Here is a 21,356-nt window from a genome sequence, read left to right as displayed (position 1 = left end):
ACCAGGGTAAACAACGGGTTACTAAGCGCAGGGCCGCGCTTAGTAACCCGATGTTTACCGTGGTTACCAGCGTAAAAGTAAAAAAAAAAAAAAGCGTACATACTCACCATCTGATGTCCTTCAGGTCCCTTGCCGTCTGCTTCCCGCTCTGACTGAGTGCCGCCGTACAGTGAGAGCAGAGTGCAGCGGTGACGTCACCGCTGTGATCTGCTCTCACTTTCCGGCCGGCAGACAGTCAGAGCGGGAAGCAGACGGCAAGGGACCTGAAGGACATCAGATGGTGAGTATGTACGGTTTTTTTTTTTTACTTTTACGCTGGTAACCACGGTAAACATCGGGTTACTAAGCGCGGCCCTGCGCTTAGTAACCCGATGTTTACCCTGGTTACCAGCGAACGCATCTCTGGATCGCTGTCACACACAACGATCCAGCGATGACAGCGGGAGATCCAGCGACGAAAGAAAGTTTCAAACGATCTGCTACGACGTACGATTCTCAGCAGGGTCCCTGATCGCTGCTGCGTGTCAGACACTGCGAGATCGTAACTATATCGCTAGATTGTCACGAATCGTGCCGTCGTAGCGATGAAAATGCCACTGTGTGACGGTACCCTAAGACCTCATCATACTTGTTTGACAACAGTGAAAGATCAATTGATATTGAAAATACACCTCCAAAATCTCTTCTAGCAATGAAGACCCGGGAATGATCAGCAGCTAAAATCTTACATCAGACAGGAATGGGGCAACATTTCTCTCCCAGAAGGCCAGCAAAAAAAAGGAGAGGGGATGCGATGCCACGGCAGACACTGCTTCATGTCAACTTTCTGAGATGTGTTGCTGCTATCAATTTCTAAATGAGTGAATTTTTTTAAAAAGGAAACGGTAAATGTGTAACGTTCACCTTTGTGATATGTGTTGTGAATAAACTATGGCTATAATAGATTTCCAAATCATTGCATTCTTGTTTTCTTTACATTTTACGCAGCATCAAAACTATTTTGGAATTTGGGTTGTATTAAGCACTAGATAATGTAACAATTTAGTAGAAAAATATCCACCCATAATTTGTCACTTGGCACAAGCAAGCTTACGTGTGCAATATTTCCACTTGAGTTTTGCATCCAAACTGCAGCTATCACATGACTGCTGCCATTCAGTGCATTTTCAGATGGAGCAATTGTGTAGCCTCAGCCTAATGCAAGAAAAAAACGATTACAGTAACAAATATAAATTATGTACAAATATTTATCCTGTAATTGTATGGGGAAAAACATCCAAATAATGCAATGATTTCATTTATTAAAGCTCAAAAGATGATAAATTGAGATACTCTTAAATTATGCAACATAACTAGGAGTGACTACAATGTCTTCCAGTAAGGGCAGTGAGCCATTAGGTGCTATGTATAATGGACGTGGTTCAAAGTATTACCGCATTTACTAGACAAACACTGCACAAAAATAAACATTAAGACTCCTTTAATATCCATTCTCCAGGTAAGAAAACCCCACAACTGTACGTAGATGCAAGTTATTGCATTAAGAGTAGACTGGACTAAGAAAAAGAGTATCATACACAAATATTGATTATTCAATACCTGATTCTAAAAGCACTTGGCTAGTAACAGATTGTTCCCGAATACTATCAGAACTAACACCGATCTGGATATGCACATGGAGGATGCCCTGCTACATCAGTATTGTGAAAATTAAATTATAATGAAGAACAAGAAAGATACATGGGATAAAGCAAATCTACTCCTCCTTTATCATGTAGGTGTTTTCTTTATATTTATCAGCAGACAAGACTGGAGTGAATGTTCATAGAAAAGGCAAAAGTGATTGAAATAAAGACGTGGCTATGCATACTGTAATGCCGCGGTAAAATTTCACAGCAAATGTATTTAATGTCCAAACAACTCACAAAATGAACAGCACACGGTATCCTCCGGATCGCAGTCAGGCGTCACAACAGTCCGCATCCGAGACTGCCTGCCGAGGGCGACTGCATCACCGTATCACGCTGCGGGGTGCCAGGCGTTTGCTGTTCTTGGCTTTGTGTTACCTCACACAAGCTGGACGTTGCAGAGTCACCTGCTCTGCAAGTTTGCAAACTGACACCCCAAATGCTTTGCTGTAGGGTTTTTAAATGAAATCTGTGGCTGGCCATGTGCCACTTGTAAGACCTAGCCTGGAGGAAGCGGACCACACCACTACCATCCTGTAGTCCGCTTCAAAAATAAAAGCCCATAACGCGTTTTCCTAAACCTTGCCTTGGTCAAATAATTTGACGAGGTCCACACTTACTTTTATTTTGCCCTGCAGCCACAGCTACTGTATGCCTGTGACTGCAATGCACGCCAGCAGGTTTAATACTCTTCTGTGCGCATCCTGGGGGACACATAGCGACCCTCGCATATAACACCTGCCACTGTCTCAATACAAAAAAGTGGATGGGTTTCAAAACTTGGTACCACACTCTATCGTCCTCCAGTGTTCTTTTTTACCAATTTATCTTCCACATATAAAAGGACCCTTACGTACCATTGCTTAAATAAAATATTGCAAAAAATTAAGATCCATATTCCAAATAGGAGTCATCCACTCATATAAATAATAATTACAATTCCTACAGTAACAAGAGTCCTAGCGAATGAAACCAAAGCCTGTATCAGAATACCAAGAGTATTACGTAAACTGCACTTGTGATGACAAGTCCTAGGAGGATCTCGGCCTAATTACTACAGATTTGGCCCTATTATGTGTAGTGCTACACCTATGCTGACTGACACCTGACAGGAAATGACTAAATAGGCTTAAGTGCCATACAATTTCAAAGTCTTAAATCAAAAAATGAAGAGTACTCATATAACAGAGCATAATTCTATAATACAAACTATAATAAAGCAATCATTTCAACCTAAGCCATAAATTTGCAATAGTGATCAATCTTAGTCAACTACAAAACATTCATCACGTACTATAATTTCTCATAATGCTCGATGCAGTCATAACCACACATCAGTGACTTATTCAGAGGCCGCTTATACAGCGCCTGTAGTGTTCCTGAGAATCTCATGTACGTCCATGTATTAAAGAAAGAACTCTATGCTGAAGCCCAATATTGAGTTTCTGGATTGGGTGAAGCACCCGGAAAGTCAAGGTATCAGACCTATGTATAGTCAGGGTATCAGAGCTATGTATAGCCAGGGTGTCAGACCTATGTATAGTCAGGGTATCAGACCTATGTATAGTCAGGGTGTCAGACCTATGTATAGTCAGGGTATCAGAGCTATGTATAGTCAGGGTGTTAGACCTATGTATAGTCAGGGTATCAGAGCTATGTATAGCCAGGGTGTTAGACCTATGTATAGTCAGGGTATCAGACCTATGTATAGTCAGGGTGTCAGACCTATGTATAGTCAGGGTATCAGAGCTATGTATAGTCAGTGTGTTAGACCTATGTATAGTCAGGGTATCAGAGCTATGTATAGCCAGGGTGTTAGACCTATGTATAGTCAGGGTATCAGACCTATGTATAGTCAGGGTGTCAGACCTATGTATAGTCAGGGTATCAGAGCTATGTATAGCCAGGGTGTTAGACCTATGTATAGTCAGGGTATCAGACCTATGTATAGTCAGGGTGTCAGACCTATGTATAGTCAGGGTATCAGACCTATGTATAGTCAGGGTGTCAGACCTATGTATAGTCAGGGTATCAGAGCTATGTATAGTCAGGGTGTTAGACCTATGTATAGTCAGGGTATCAAACCTATGTATAGTCAGGGTATCAGACCTATGTATAGTGAGGGCATCAGACCTATGTATAGTCAGGGCATCAGACCTATGTATAGTCAGGGTATGATAATGTGTGCAAACTGTAAAGCGCTGCGGAATATGTTAGCGCTATATAAAAAGAAAAAAAGAAAAAAAAAAGGGTATCAGACCTATGTATAGTCAGAGTGTCAGACCTATGTACATCTGGCTGGGACAAAATACTCCACTACCAATTTTGGAGAAACCATCCTGATATTAACATTTAGTCACCAGTGATTAAAATGGGAAAATACCACTAGAACCAGACAGGCTAAAGATCTCGATCTGTGGAGTGCTGGAGGTCTTCAGACCCTCCACTCCTATGACAGCAGGATTATTGTTCCCCAAACACCATTGACAGATAATTTTATGGCTTTATGTTTTAAACAACAGAACTATTAAGGGCCTGTCCTCATATATCAGGCAGGATTACTTCTCTATAAACCTGCTGAACAGAAACAATGGACCTATATTTGGTATCTGTAATTCCCATCTGCTGGGAGTTACCGTAATCAGTCACATTTGTCAGGAAAGTATTCCCATACTTGCAATCCCCAATTGTGGGGGATATGAACTACACTCAATTTTGGCCATAAACTACCTGAAAACATTCAGTAATACCCTTTTAAAATCAAATAAGCACAAATAAAATCCCTATGAAGTCCATTTTGAAGGACTATGTAGAAAAATCAGCTGTCCACCAGCATCAGCAGAATATCCCCTATTGGTCACTAGAGGGTCTGTGTTTTGGTGGCCTGTAAAGAATATTCTGAGGATGGTGGTGGACTGCTGACTTTTATAGAGAGGTCTGGATAGTGGGATTGGACATTTAATGCAAGTTCATTATGACCTATCCTTAGAAGGTCATCAATGTCTGATCACCCGGGGTCTGACACCAGGCACCCCTGCAGATCAGCTGTTATCAGTGTCGGCGTCCGCAGGCTGGAAGTACTCGCTTGTAGAGCTGCTCCGTCTTCTGGTAGTGGCCGAGGCTTGGTGCTGTACATCTGCCTCCTATTCGAATCAATCGGAGGCAGGCGTGTAGTACCCTGCCGCGGCCACTATCAGAAGATGGCCACCTCGGCAAGTGAGTACTTCCAGCCGGTACCCGCTGCAGCTGATACCGTAACGGCTGATCGGCAGGGCTCATCAATGAAAAACTAGTGGACAACCTCTTCAAAGAAGCTTGGTGCACAGGCAGATAAAACGTTCTATGTTGAAAGCTATATCCGGCCTGAGATGTGTTACCTGCCTTGCCAGGCATCTCTGATAACAGGCCTTTACTTTTTGGTGATCCAAGAAATCCCAAGATTTTAAGGCACGTTGGTTGGGGAACATTGCTTTAGTGTGGATGCGGTCACAGGATACATAGCATACACATGTACACCCATAGGTAATCAGGGCAGCTCAGTTCTTAGAATGGAGTCACCATGCAGGTCTAACACAAGCATTGAAAAATGAACTTGGATGTGAAATACATAGTTGGCCCAAGTGCTACAGCACGCATCCATGCTTTTTATTCAATTACACCAGGAATTTAGCATAAAGTAACACAATCGATATGAACGTTATACGTTTTCATACTTTGCCAATGCCTGCCAGTAAATGCATATACTAAAGCTAAAATTAATGAATTTAAGGAGCTGTAGCAATGGTAAATGGTATTTAAAAGAATATGTATTTCAGGTTTCCATGATTTACTTCCGCTTCATAAGTTGGCCACTTTTGGGCACAATTTTATTTTTTCCTTAAAGGGACTCTGTCACCTGAATTTGGAGGGAACAATTTTCAGCCATAGAGGCGGGGTTTTTGGGTGTTTGATTCACCCTTTCCTTACCCGCTGGCTGCATGCTGGCTGTAATATTGGATTGAAGTTCATTCTCTGTCCTCCATAGTACACGCCTGCGTAAGGCAAGATTGCCTTGTGCAGGCATGTACTAGGGAGGACAGAGAATGAACTTCAATCCAATATTGCAGCCAGCGGGTAAGGAAAGGGTGAATCAAACACCCGAAAACCCCACCCCTATGGCTGAAAATTGTTCCCTCCAAATTCAGGTGACAGAGTCCCTTTAAAAGCTTGTAATATTGTCTTGAAATCATTTTTGCAATTTGGTATCATTAAACTTTCAGCACCATTTGCCTCCTATATTCTCTGTTTTTCTCTGACTATGGCTGGCTGCAGAATGGGTGAACTGAGAATCAGTCAGTGAGCTCATTCTGGTGGTCCAACAGCAGAGTTTCTGACTCTTGTAGCTGTCTATGTTGTGATTCCTCTCAGCTGATTTATGATCACAGACCACCTCAATGTTGAATGTGCTAGGAAACAGCCTGTAAAAGCCAAACGGTGCAACATTTTTAAAGAAACTGAATTACAAAACTTATTTTTAGACCCAAATACATGCATTTAAGTAAAAACATATACAGAATATATATTTCTGCCTTAAAAATATTTCTGAATGAGAAAAATATTATTTTCAGGCAAACGATAAACCGGACCCAGGAATCTAAACAATGCCAAAGCCTACAAGATCCAAAAGACGAATGTGGTTTTTCAGTGGAATTTATCAGGCGCCAAAACCCTTATCACCAGTCTATATTTGAATCTCTGGATGCCAATGACATTAACCATTGCTAGACACACATTTCTTACATTCTTGCCCAGGATCCGTCTCCGGAGGGTATCTTACATTTGTGAAAGAATTGCTTGCTGGCATTAGAGCACACAGAAGCACCAAACAATAGAGGCACAGCTAATTTTATATTAAGAAAGGCGGCAACAACAATGACAACAACTACGACAACGACAACGTCTTCTCTACAGTTATGGCCAAAATATTAACACGACTTGACAGCAACACAGACGTTTGATTCACTGTCGTAGAATCGTATTAATTCACACAGACAGCGATCTGTCCTAGTTGTGTAAACCTAAGGCATAAAGCAAGGAGTGTTCACTCTTATCGCTCAAAGTCTACTAGGTGTACATACCAATACGTGGCCTCACATCGAAACTGCATAGTTTCACTCTGTACAGGAACAACAAACTATCCAGTAAGAGTGTGGCCTCCACACAGCGTTCACTGCAATGCAGAAATCCTCTAAGGAGGAGACTGTCTGGCACAATGTACAAGTAATGTCAGCAAGTGCACACATACAACCTATACCACTTACACTCCACCCCTACCTTCAGGTAATGAGAGCGTTACTCACCGCTCCGAAGAAGCAGGTTGTAGTCCACCCATACACACCTGTATTTCAGGTAACACTGCTTCCACCCAGGCATCAAAATAGTACCAGAACTTAGTGTATTTATTAATCTTCGGCCATGTACGCCAATGACGCTTCAGCTACAAGTTACCGAGTGTATTAGATACATTTCACAGCAGACCTTTTACCTATTAATATGTGCAGCTCAGCAGTTGGCTCTGCTGCTTTGCAATGCTGGGATCCTGCTCATACAGAAGAAGTTCCTGGATCTGCCAAGAATCTAACATGTTTCCTTGCTGGTAGATCCTACCTTATAATCTCTATGGAAAAAAGGACCAATCATATTAGACTTCATCCAGTTCTCCAATGTATTTTCCTATACTGTGGAGTGAAAATGTCTTAAACCAAGTTACCTAATGTCCGTCATCAGCTTAAAGGGGTTATTTCCCATACTTTTCTTCAGGACAGCAGCCCTTCCAGCTGCAGCTTCATGCTGAGGGTGGTGTCCTCCCGAAGATTGACAGTTCAGACCAGTGGTATGGTTGTGCCGCTGGTCCAAACTGTGCACTCTCCCAGGATGCTAGCAGAAGCAGCTATGTCCCTGCATCATTGAAAAGCACAGGGGAACTTAGGCTGGTCAGATGGAGAGATCTTGCCAGCTTAAGAGCAGTGCAATCAGGCTGTAAAGATTTAGCCTGCTTTCGGCGAAAAATCCTTACCTATGTAACTGGGCATTCTGAGACCGCAGTGCGGCTGATAACCTTTGCAAGCAGCTGCACACTATGGAATTAAACATTTTTCTCTAAGTTTGTATGTTCTCCCTGTGTTTGCGTGGGTTTCCTCCGGGTTCTCCAGTTTCCTCCCACATTCCAAAAGGCATACTGATAGGGATTCTAAATTGTGAGCCCCATTGGGGACAGCGATGATAATGTGTGCAAGCTGTAAAGCGCTGCAGAATATGTTAGCGCTATATAAAAATAAAGATTATTATTATTATTCTCTTGGGAAGAGAGAGGATTTTTAATAAGAGGTAAATTGCAAAGTTGTTTGTTTTAATGTACCAGAAAAAGCTCCCAGTGTACACATCAAACCTATCCACATTGTTCCGTTCACCCTTGAATGCCAAAAAAGTGTCCCTTAGGGCTTCCTCAAGTTATGCACCAGAATGCACAGCAATATGTGTATACAGTGACATACATCAGAGCTACACCAGCGAATCTCCACAAACGTACAATGTTGGCAGATTTAGTCTGTACAGAGCCTTATTCTAATTAGGGTAACTTGTACAGTCCTTTCTGGAATCCTAATAATTCTGCATTGTGAGCAAGCACTGAATATTATCGGCCTTTTTTTGAAAAATAAAAGTAATGTAAACAATAGAAAGGCTCATATGCGAGGCACATATAAACGCGGTTCATCAAAGCGATTACGCCAGAATTCTTATGTAAACTGCTTTGTAAAATTATACATTTTTTGTGCAAAGTGGAGCTTCACAAAGATTTTACAAGTTTTGGTGTTTTCACACCAGTTTTGCCAAAATGGGCAGAGCTGGGGTGTGATGCCACATCTCATCTAATTCATGACGAGTTGTGGCACATCTTCCACCATATACGACCATATATCTGACGCCATATGGTCGAGCATATAAATTATGAAAGAAATATACTGCAGTCTGTGACTGGAACACATCTGGGATGCTGTCGCACAGCAGCTGATAAATGATGTGCCACATTTATTAAGAGACATGCCTTTTGAATAATTTGATGCTTCGTACTGCAGCACACACTGGATCAAGACTGGCATACAAAATGCCAATCTTCATTAATCGACCCACAACTGGGTGTCTCCACTAAGAATCCCAAAATTAGTTTCACAAACAGCATGTATGTCACGGGGATACCGCGACAGAATGGGGGCAGACGATTAAAGCGTCTGGTGACACATACACCTGCGCAGGTACGGACTGGGGCTGAAATTCATCCCTGGCATTTGAAATCACACAGGCCCATGTTGTCCCAGTCCCCAAGCACTAGATGGGATATATTTCTAATATTACCCTGGATGGAGGAAAGCAAGATTTACTACGAGACCAAAATTTTCTAATGATTCCCGTGGCCTGCTGGAGTAAGTGACTGAATAAAGCGACTTTGTGCTCCATCACAACTCTTAACAGTATGAGTATCTTGAGAACACTGATTCTGCTAACAACGTTGCAGACAAATGGCCCATGACCAGACAGACCCTTCTGGCATTTTCCAGATGGCCAGTTCAGCCCTGCACCTGCGGTAGTTAGAACAGCATCATCGTCCTATTAGCAGTTCTGGCTTTCTTTTCTCTGGTGCTGCAAGGATTAAACTGCTTAGTTGAACTCCAGTTCTCTGTCTTGGGTTGCATCAGCTGTTCTGAGTTTGTTACACCCAGCAGGTATAAGAACCCTCCTCCTCGCTTCTGATCTTGCCAGTGATAGTTATCACTACCTGGTTTGGTTATTCCCACGGCGCTCGCACTGACGTCAGAAAGGTAAAGTGAGTTCACTGGCTGTGAACTCCCGGGACCTGTCAGACAGCACCACAAGCAGGAGAACTTTCTTACACTCACAGTGCCCTCAGACAGGGAATAGCAGTTCACACAGAGACACTGAGCACATGGTGCTCAGTGTGTCTGCCGGATGACAGGCTGTATGGTCGCATCATGCAGCCTGCCATCTAGATGTAGCAGAGCTGGACTCGTCGTGGGACAAATGGATTTAAAGCATCTCTGCGAGGGCATCGGGGAAGTAGGCAAGGTCGTAAATATGGCTTAATTAAAAATATTAAAGGAGTCTGTGTCTTTCAATTTAAATACTTTTTTCTAGGTGTCTGTTTTCTTACAATGTGACTATGGGGTTAGTAATGGGGGCATCTTATGGATGCCTCTCCTTTACTAACCTCTGAGCTTGATGTCGCCTGACAGTGATATCAACCCCCCCAACTATTACCCCACTTGCCACTGCTACAGAGCATGTGGGAAGAGTGAGGCTAAATGCCAGAATTGGCGCATCTTAGAGATGCTCCTTTTCTGGGGTGGCTGACAGCTGATGTTTTTAGCCTGGGGGGGCATTTTCTATGACCCTTTATTAGGCTATTAATATTAGCTGTCTGCATAGACAGCTGCCTGCATAGCCTTTGCTGGTTATTAATTATAGGGGACCCTACATCATTATTTTTTAGGGTCCCCCATTTTAATAGCCAGTAAAGGCTAATTATCCAGCTATGAGCTGATATTAATAGCCTGGGAAGCTCCATGGATATTACCTCCTTCCCAGGCTATAAACATCTGCCCCCAGCCGTCGGCTCTCCCTCTGCTGGTTACGAAAATTGTGCAAGAGCCCACACCATGTAAAAAAAAAATAATAATCTTTTATTAATTAAATACATGTCCAGTAATTTGCACACACACTATATTAATTATATTTGTCACTGACATCAATATATCTACCTATTCCATTTGTATTTACTGTATGTAATTCATCTCTTCTATCCTGTCGGCTCCTGCAGTGATTTTACAGAACATGGCAGATGAATTACATCTATCTATCCATGTATGTAATATATATACATATGTATATGTGTGTGTCACTGACATATTTATATATGTATTCTATGTGTATATACTTACTCTATCTACTCTACTCTAACCTGTCAGTGTGATTTTACTGTATGCGGAAGATGAATTGCTGGCTTTTCAAAGGACACTGGTGTGTTAAAAATCGGACAGCACCCCAATGGTCCGAGTGCTGTGCGTTTTTTTTCTCACACCCATAGGCTTGCATTGGTGAGTCTCGGCCAAATCTCGGTGACGATCGCGGCATGCTGTGATTTTACACGCACGTACAATACGCCGGAGAAAAAATACGGTGATGTGAGCTGCCCCATAGATTAACACTGGTCTGAGTGCTATGCGATGTTTTCTCACATAGCACTAGCCCGTATTCTACGGTAGTGTGACGCCGATCTTATACTACTGCTCTTCTTACTAGAAGTAATAGTAAAATGACTCGACTCCAATAGTGTGGGCAGAATCTAAAATAGAAAATATTGTGCCGAACGTTGGCACTGGCATGAATTGCCGTTCTGCTGCCGCACAAGTTCAGCTTTGCATATTAAGCATTTAGGAGTGCGTTAGTTTTCTTCAGCTCAGCATTTTTTATACACTGCGATCAACTGAATAAAACATTTTTATAGTCGATTTATTTTAGCTTTTTTAATATTCTAAGCTTATAGCTTTTTTAAAAGGATATTGTACATTTTTTAATAACAAGCTTTAAAGTAACAGTCCGGTGCTTCCTCTTTGTATCACACCAACGACAGCCGATCCTCGCACTACAACCCTCCATGTTTAGTGTTGGACGTATGAAATGACATGTGAGCACAGCATCTCTACAATGGAATAAAAAGCTGAAAAAATGCCTACAAATGAAAAAAAAAAAAGCCTGAAACACTAGCAAAAGCAAGGTCTGGTTTTAGAAGCAGGTGCTGGTGTAAATGTGTGGGCAAGCTCCATGTGTAATAGTGGTCCTGGTGTTGAGGACTTTAAAAATAGCTTCATTAACCCAAATTCCTTAGCTGATGCTTCCCAGCAGGATGGACCCCTCCCTTCCCGTCCCTCTGAAACTCATGTCAGGACTCGGAGGAGGTAAAAGAGCAGAGATCCCAAATCATTCTCACCCCTCCCCCCTGAGAGCAACAACAATCCCGATAGGACTGGTAGGGTCATAACATGGACCTCTTCTCCCTGCAAAGAGTAACATCACACCGAAACTATTCACGCCAAAATCTTGAAAGCTTTCAGAGCTTTCTTATTATTTCAGTAGTTAAAAGTTCTTTGTAACGTCCTTTACTTAGCAATTAAAAACTATAACTTAGCGTCTGCTACTTAGAGCAATTCATCTTTTTGGTACAACTTTATCTTACAGGCCTTGTGCATTGTAGAACATGGGGAGCTTACTAAGTCACGTATTTTACTGGTTACTACGACTGGCCATACACATTAGATGGCTGTCGGCCGAACAATTAGTGTTTATCGAATAGCTATAGCACTTCCCGAATAGCTGCATCTGGAACACGGATACCTGGAGCGCTCCCAATAATCAGGTGTTCGGTGCCGCTGTGACAGTCACAACTCATGCATTGGTAGCCCAACACAGGCTCTCCATACATGTGCTGTGACGTCACACAAGTCGTGGCACAGGATAGCTGATTATCGGGAGTGCTCCAGGTATCCGGGTTCCCTCTGCAGCTTATTCGGTAAGTGCCCCGAATAAGGAGGGAGCCAAACATATTTGCTCATCTTTACTGTTCATATCTTACTGAGCTGAAAACACAATGATAAAAATCTGGTCCTGCACATTAGAAATCAGTCATTTTTTTTTCGCAGATGAGAAAAAAAAAAGACGTCTGAATGAGACACAAAGTTCCTTTTGCAAAGTCAGATAGTTTATCTGCAACAACTGATTTTCTATATTAATTAATTTTAGTTTTTTCAAAATGACCAGGAGGGGTTTTCGTACACCCCCTCCTCTTGCCGCACACTTTACATCACTGTTGGCACCACGCTCCCTATGTACATGAAGGGATGTGCTCCCACCCGGCAATAATTCAGCATTTTTATTCCAGCATAAAAAGTGCAATCAGTTGACAAACAAGCATTTTGTCATTTGTCGTACGATCATCACACCCTGCACGTGGGACTTTAGGCTAAAATTAAAGGAAACCTGTCACCCCCCCCCCCCCCAGTCGTTTCAAACTAAAAGAGCCACCTTGTGCAGCAGTAATGCTGCATTCTGACAAGGTGGCTCTTTTAGTTCTGGGTGCTGTAACTAGAGAAATAATCCGTTTTTTAATTTGTCAGAAATACCTGGTCTTCAGTCAAGGAGGCCGGCGTTTCCCCCCTGCTTCAGATGCCACACAGCTGTCACTCACATCTTCTTGGCGCCGGGCGGACTGCATATGAGGAAAGACGGGCAGCGCTCACTGCGCCTGCACCAGGCAGGAAAAAAGAGCGCCGGCTATTTTCAAAACAGCGCTGAGGAGGCGGCGCCCGGCTCGTTTCATACGCCTGGGGGGGTGACAGGTTCCCTTTAAACACAGCATTTCGCTTTGCTTTTCATTGTATTTTCAATTGAGTTTTCTCATGTTGGTTGTTTTTTAACACTTTTATATATTATAATGGTCCATGGTGGTCTGAAAATAAAACATATACTCACCCACCGGACCTCCAGGCTTCTTTTGTGCCAGCCGATCTCCTAACATCCTTTTTCAGAGGGGAACGTCATGGAAACAGTGGTGGATTCACCAGCTGAGTTATGATTATCAGTTTTGCAGCAGTGGATGCCATCTGACAAGTGTTCCTGCTACTCCTGTCTGCGGCCACATTATCAGTACATCAATGACTCAGTGCCAATGGAAGCCATACGTGCAAATGCTCTACGGGCTCATTCTCACCAGCGAGAAACTCGGATGAGTCTCGCATGTTAATACCCGGCACTCAGGAGCGGAGCGTGCGGCCGCATAGGAATACATGGAGCCGCACGCTCCGCTCTTGAGTGCCGGCAGCAGTGCCGGGTATTGAAGTGCGAGACTCATCCGAGTTTCTCACTGGTGAGTATGAGCCCTAACAATGCCTCCACACTGTTCTCTATGCTCTGTTCCTATCATTCCTAAACAAATTAATCTTGGTGTTTTCACTCCATACAATCCAAGATTAGATGTTAGATAGTCTTGATGTTTTCTATCAAAAGTCTCGTCTTGACTTTCCATTCTTAGGGGCTCGTTCTGATGAACGTAGTATGCGGTCCGTGTGTACCACAGACTGCGAACAGAGAGAGCACACATCCGCTACAGCTAGTGCCCATGGCTCATTTTGCCACTCGGACCAATGGTCTGCATGGAAAACTTCACAGTCTGCACTTCTTTGGTCTGATTTACAGAGCAGACTAGTGCAGGTACATAGCAGGCAGCTTCTATACTCGTCTATTACGCAGACTACCACACCAAGGTGCACACGGGATGGCCGTATGAACCTGGCCTTCTTGTTATATGTGGTCTGCTCTGTGAGATAAACTCTTTCAATTTACATTTATGAAGGCGTATTTTCGTTTTCTAAATGCTGCTTTTTTCAGTGGACTGTACAATCTATACAGATGGCCTCAGTCATGTTACTATTATTATGCAACTAACTAAATATGAATAACTGAAATGCAAATACAAGTAAAGTGCCACACACATGTAATGTATACAGAGTCAGGATTGGACTGGCCCACAGGAGAACTGGAAAATCCTCTGGTGGGCCCCTGTGCAATAGTGGACCACCCTCCTCTATGAGCAGTACTTGGTACTATATACTTGAATGGCCATGTACAGACACAGGCAGCATCTTATTCATTTAATAATCTACCCCGTTCATTGTTATATACATTTGTGATTGAGGAGAATGTCACATTTCATGTAGCTGAAAAGTGCGGCCCTGGAGTTGGTTACTGGTGGACCCTTGGCACCTTAGTCCTACATTGTCATAGCCGTGCAAGAGAAAGCGGATGCATGATAAGGGCACTGGTAAAGGTAATAAACTACACAAATTACCAAATCAAAACAAAATAAATAAGCTTTATTCAAAACAGCATATATAGGACTAAACATTGAAAAACAATTAAAAAGAGTGTATAAGCTCCAATAAGGGGTGCACCCTGGTAAGTGGCCTGCCCAAGACACCCTCACCCTCAGAAACATGCAAAACTTAGGAGCCTGTGTGACCCCCCACGAAAGAGGTGTACTTAATAATTTAGGAAAACGGAGTATACCAGCATACCCAAGACAAAGTGAATGTCATATAAGTTAGTAATAATAAAACAGGTAACGTAAAAAAGCTTAAAACATCCCTAAAGAAATAGCATGTAGTGGTAAGAAAATAAGTGACCTATGTATAGAGCAGCCACACGCCAGCGTCTCCGAGCCACTGACCCATAGCTTCAAATCAGAGACCCGTAACTTGTTATTTGCACCTGACTCCTGCTCTGTCCTAGCTTCAATCTCGCCATCAATGAGATCAGGTTTATTGATTTTCTATGCACAGAGTGGACCACCACACCTGAGATTTAGTGATTATAAAGGATAGGGTTAGTCTCTGCGCGGTAATACATTTCAATTGAATGTGCATCCAAGGCACATATTATACTGAAATAAAGTTCTGCCAACATAAAAAATGTCCCTTCGTCCTTCAAATAATGCGTCCCCCCAAATTCTAATTTTTTTCTATATGCGGTCCATATACCCAGCCACGTTTGAGACCCCTGGTATAATCTAAGTATATGGGTGGTTACACATTTACGTCTCTGTGCGCAGCGTATCATCCGCATAGATCTGTATGCGTCATGCGTACCTATCTTTAACATGGCGTACGCAGGGACATGCATTTGCATCAGTTCGCCTGTCTCTGCGTACGCATGCGTCGTTTCTCAGTGTGCGGAGGGGTCTGGCGAACGCAACATGTTGCATTTTTGGAAGCGTTAAAAAACCATCAAATATGCGCAGGCATGCGCATGTGGATGAGTGTGTTAAAAAACGCATCACTGTCTATGGGAATGCATGCGTGTGCACGTCCTTGCGTATGCATGCGTTCGATGCACTTGCGTACTTCAGACTGCGAATGTCCAGGAACTGATTGAGACACGCCCACCTGGAAATATTGAACGCATGCGCATAAAAAAAGCAAACGCAGACAAAAACGCATACAAACGCAGTTTTTTTTGCAGTCATGCGTAAGCATGCGTTTGCACGCTTTTTTGAATGCATTTGCGCATGCAGATGATACGCTGCACACATATACGCAAATGTCAACTTACCCTATACTGATGTAAATTGCTCAAAAAGTATTTTGCTGATGACAATACAAAAGACAATTTCTGTACTAGCTAGGTCCTACTTTTCATACTCTAAGCCTAGCCTATCAGGGTGTGATGAAAATAGTGACAATCTCTGTACAGCCTTGCAGAATATGCTGCTGACCGGAAATAAAGTATGCCGTATTTTTCAGATTATAAGACACATTTTTATGATCCCCAAAATTAGGGGGAAAATGGGGGTGCGTCTTATAAACTGAACACTGTTCTTACCGAGGGGTCAATGCAAAATAAGGTATAATGATGTCAAGTATATACCGATGTAAATTCCACACAAAAAAATGAAATTTTTGCTGATGAAAATGCAAAAAAAGTAAGAAAAAAATAATATATATATAAAACTTTTGCAATGAGCATTCAAATAACAGGAGATGCATGGAGACGAGGTTCTGTACCAGATAGGCCTTTAATTTCATACACTAAGCCCAGCCTATCATACCGTACACCCAACCTATCAGGGCTTGATGTAAATGGTGACAATCTCTGTACAGATCTGCAGAATATGTTGCTGAGTGGAAATAAATAATAAATTAACTGAGAATTACTGGAAAATGGAAAAGAATAATAAACTACAATATAGCATGTGTTCATTAACACAGTCTGTCTAAAGTATGGGAGCAATTAGTCTACCAAAATATCATATATACATACATAGGCCCCAGGAAATCAATCCTAAGGAAAAGAGAGACCTATTTGCTAGGTTCTGTTAAAGAAAAAAATGTAATAAAGTATTCATATCAGCTGGCTACACTTTTAGATCAAGAACTGGTCACTTTGTAAGTACATCCCCCAAACTACCAGTACCAGTTGTGACTTGTATTTTTCAAGATTATTGTACTTATTTTTATTATGTATACCCCTCCTCACATATAAAGCGCCATGGAATAAATGGCGCTATAATAATAAATAATAATAATATCTATTCACTAGGTTTAACAAAATCTAGCAAGTAGGTCTCTCTTTTCCCTAGGATTGATTTCCTGGGGTCTGTGTATGCATACAGTGTAGCGCCCCCACTGCCGCAGGGCCGAGGGGTACCCGGTACCGGGCCTCTGAGTCTCTGCTTCTGGGGTTGTCACGGCGGCTAGGCCCCGGTCCGTGACCCTGCCGTGGGGCGCACAGTGAATGATCGGTGTGGATGTCGGTGCAGTTGTGGGGTGCAGGTCGCGGTAAATAACGAGGACACCAGGTTGCAGTCTCTTTACCTCTTTACTGGAGATCTCTGAGTCCTCAGTCCAGAATACGGTTCACCAGGCTGCGCAAGTCCGGCCGGTCCAATGGCACTTCCAGAGTTCTCTTCACAGGTGGAAATCGGTGCCTTCCTTCTTAGCGCTATGTGTTGTAGTCCTCCCCTGCTGTGCTTACGGAAAGTACCCCACAACTGTTGTGTCTGTTTCTTAAGTTCCCTCACAACTCGATTAAATGATGTTCTTCTAATCGTCCGTCCCTCCCTGATGTTACGGTTAGAACGGCACCCGTTTGTCGGGTAGGCCTGGAGTTCTTCCGGGACCCTAGAGACGCCCCTCTCCCGCAATTGCCTCCCAAGACTTCATAGGTGATATGTGTTAGACAGCCCGCCTTAAACTGACTGTCCTGCCGCTGTTTGGAGTATTGCTTGAAGCTGAATGTTATTCTACTCCCTCGGCGTTCCGGCCACCGGTAGTGCGCCTCAGTAGGGTGTTGCTTCGGTCTTACAGCACGACCCCTACTGGAATTCTCCTATTGCTTGATCTCGTTTCTCACTCAGCACAATCTATCTCGCTTCTAGTCCTTTCTTAGGGCACCGCCGCTCTTCTGAGCAGGCACGGTCCCGTTACGTTCTTTCCAATGCCAAGCCTCTGCCAGGATCCCACCCCTGGCAGAGACCCTACTGTCTCTTCCTCCACAACACCCTCTGCCACAAGGTGTTGCTTCGTTCAATCCAGTCAGCTTTCTGATCTAACTTCCTGCCTGACCCCCGGTTTACCCACTATGGTGGGGAGTGGCCTAATGAATAGCACCCTTAGCTCCCCCCGGAGGCCCTGCGGTGAAATGTATTGGTGTCTGTGATACCTGATCAGATGAACTCCTTCAGTGCCATCGAACGCACCATGGCTCCCCATAGTGGCGGAGCCACAGTACTGCAACGACCAGGACTCTGGGGCGCTGCACTCCCCCCTGGTTAAACACAGTACTCCGGGACTGGGAAGAAAACAACAATACAAGTTAGCAAAAAGACATACAATTTTGTTGAGTGCAAAACAATAAGTATACTTGAACAGGCTTCCCTTTATGGGAGGTGAGGACACTTTAACGTTACAAACATAATTAAATATCATAGCAACATGCTATAATTAGCTTTTCTTACCCAACCGGGTATTCTACTAAGTGCAAACATTATTGACCAATAATTTAACTTTGCCTTTAAGGATATACACTCTTAATCCGCTAAAGACCTTCCTATAATCACATTATAAGGTATTTTAACTTTTACATTCTCCTACTTTGAATCTGCAGGACCGCCTGTCCCTATGGCACCAGACCTACTGCCTCTCCTTTCTTTTACAGGACCGCCCCGTTCAGCCAGGGCCTACTGCCTTTCTCTACTATACATGGTATAGACATAACATTCCTTTCAATTAGAGAACATGGAGCCGGCTCTACTTGGCTCCTATTAGGACTCACTCACTAACCCCTACGGGTCCACTTTCTGTCCTTAGTAACACATTTCTAACTTTCTATGGGGACTCAGGGTTTACCTTCTATCCTCACCTTCATTATTACTTTCTTACTTTTACTTAAGCAGAACTCTAAATCTACCCCTACGGGCTTTCTGCATCTTTCTTTTTCAAAGAACATTATCTAGGTTTCACATTTTAAACAAATTGAACACACATAACTTTCCTGTATGCAAAGCAGTTACATTTCTTCCAGAGCATCATCATCAGCATTTCTTCACATTTAACTAGTTAAAACACATACAACTTTTCTCATTCCAACATTACCATGGCATTACTGTTCTTAAAACAGTATCTCTCGTAAGTACGCTGTTGGACATCCCCTTTAAAAGAGGATCAAGTCTTTCTGAGGTAGCTCGTCTTCTCAGCCTACCAGTCTTTGTTCAGCAAAGGTTCCAGAACGGTATCTTCGCAAAGAGTCTTTAAATGAAACCAGTAGGAAGCGCCTTTAATAAGGTGCAAACTATTTACAAGAAAGTTTGGATCATGCACTGTTCATGATTTCTCAGTTTGTAAAACTTGTAGAAAAACAAACAATAAGGATCCCGGGTCAACTAAGGGATCCATAAAAAGTTAACCCTGGACGGGTTTAGCAGCAAACAGTAAACAAACAGTTAAAAGGAGAACTATTTACATTTTCATTTTTCCGAGGTTTATTCTTATTCAGGTGGCCTTGGCTCCTGGGCCCCGTCCACGGTGGCACGGATTCCAGCGGCAAGCCCCGCAGGGGCCACCAGGTCACTCGGTGTCTGGATTTGAAGATTAACCCGGCGGGCAAGCTCGGGAGCTACCACAAAGCGCACAGTGGAGACAGTAACAAGATCCGGCAACTCTGGACCAACCGTAGTTGGGGCCACAGGTGAGACTCTCTCAGACTCACATCGCTGTACCTTCCGGGCACGCCATCCTTGCGCACTCTGGTGACGGGTGTACGTCACCTGATCTCCCTCCCGTAGTGACTCGCCTTCCCGATCACAGCAGGGAGTTTCCACGTCGTAGCCAGCAACGAAGATGCCAGTAGGTAGACCCGACTCCCAAATGGAGCCCCATCCTTTCTTGGGGTGGAAGGCCGACACAATTCCTCGTCTTACCACATCCATTCCACCATATATCAACTTCTTGCTTTGCAGTTCCCGTTTTTCAACTTCGTTGCGCTGCCCCCAGTGCTGGAGCACGCATTGCTTGTACTGGTCCCAGGTAAGTATCGCAATAGTGAGACCATCCACTGGAACCCCATCCTGCTCGACCCAGGGGGTATCCCACCGAAACATCACTCCACTTGGGTCCATTTCTATGGGCTCTCCCCACTTAGTTGGTAATGGCGGTAACAACTCCCCCATCGCGCTGGGGGTGAGGACCGCCCGCTCAATTGTGAACGAGGAGTTACTGTTGCGGGGAGGGTCGGTCACGGGAGCGGGATCGGGCATGGAGGCAGGGGTGTCTTTCATACCTGCGCCCGATGTGGTTTCACCGATGTCGATCCGTTCCGCTGACAAGGACACTGGAGGCGGCTGCAGCCCGGACCACGGTTCCTCCTCGGCAGCCTCCGGATGCGGCTTCGCTCTCCATGGCTCCTCCTCCGCTGGTTCCGAGGTCGGGTTTGGTAGGTTCAGCTCCTTCACCGGCGGTGGACGCGAGTCCGCCTCTGATGGGTAAGGGCAGGCCGGGATCACCTCGCTGTTGCTCGGGCACTTGCTGCTCATCGTCGCTATCGGGCATTCGGCGGCAACGCATGCAACTGGCTCCGCCATTTCTCCGAAGTCGGGCTCCTTCTTCACCTCGTTCCTGCCGTCGCAAGTCAGGGGGCGGTTCTCTGCTTTGGGGCAGGTCATCTCTTTGCAGCCAGAAGCGCAGGGGGCGGTATCCATTTCTCGCGCCATTCTGGTAGTCTCCTCCCATAGCACGCCCTTCTTCTCCGAAGTAGCAATGGCGGCGGCTTTTGGCGGGAACTTCTCTTGGTCAATGGTAGCACACAGTCTTTGCAATAAAGTACAGTTCAAGCACAACAAATCACAGTCTCTAGGCACACATGACCTGATTCTTCAGGCTTAAGTAGATCCTGTTCGTGACGCCAAGTTTGTAGCGCCCCCACTGCCGCAGGGCCGAGGGGTACCCGGTACCGGGCCTCTGAGTCTCTGCTTCTGGGGTTGTCACGGCGGCTAGGCCCCGGTCCGTGACCCTGCCGTGGGGCGCACAGTGAATGATCGGTGTGGATGTTGGTGCAGTTGTGGGGTGCAGGTCGCGGTAAATAACGAGGACACCAGGTTGCAGTCTCTTTACCTCTTTACTGGAGATCTCTGAGTCCTCAGTCCAGAATACGGTTCACCAGGCTGCGCAAGTCCGGCCGGTCCAATGGCACTTCCAGAGTTCTCTTCACAGGTGGAAATCGGTGCCTTCCTTCTTAGCGCTATGTGTTGTAGTCCTCCCCTGCTGTGCTTACGGAAAGTACCCCACAACTGTTGTGTCTGTTTCTTAAGTTCCCTCACAACTCGATTAAATGATGTTCTTCTAATCGTCCGTCCCTCCCTGATGTTACGGTTAGAACGGCACCCGTTTGTCGGGTAGGCCTGGAGTTCTTCCGGGACCCTAGAGACGCCCCTCTCCCGCAATTGCCTCCCAAGACTTCATAGGTGATATGTGTTAGACAGCCCGCCTTAAACTGACTGTCCTGCCGCTGTTT

General features: G+C 44.3%; 1 protein-coding gene across 11 annotated transcripts in view; it reads right to left on the bottom strand.

The window, feature by feature from the left end:
• The window catches only part of TJP1 (tight junction protein 1), a 623,857-nt gene that overhangs the window by 186,667 nt on the left and 415,834 nt on the right, over positions 1-21,356 (bottom strand). The window contains exon 1 of one of the 11 annotated variants that reach the window (XM_077263893.1): positions 6,806-6,902. The exons of the other annotated variants lie outside the window; for them this stretch is intronic. The gene's annotated coding sequence lies outside the window, so the exon portion shown is untranslated. Of the gene's footprint in view, positions 1-6,805; positions 6,903-21,356 lie in introns of those variants that run through there. 11 annotated transcript variants of the gene reach the window in all.

This window comes from Ranitomeya variabilis, chromosome 5, assembly GCF_051348905.1.
Source record: "Ranitomeya variabilis isolate aRanVar5 chromosome 5, aRanVar5.hap1, whole genome shotgun sequence".
Classification (NCBI taxonomy): Eukaryota; Metazoa; Chordata; class Amphibia; order Anura; family Dendrobatidae; genus Ranitomeya; species Ranitomeya variabilis.
This window is presented reverse-complemented; position numbering and strand designations above follow the sequence as displayed.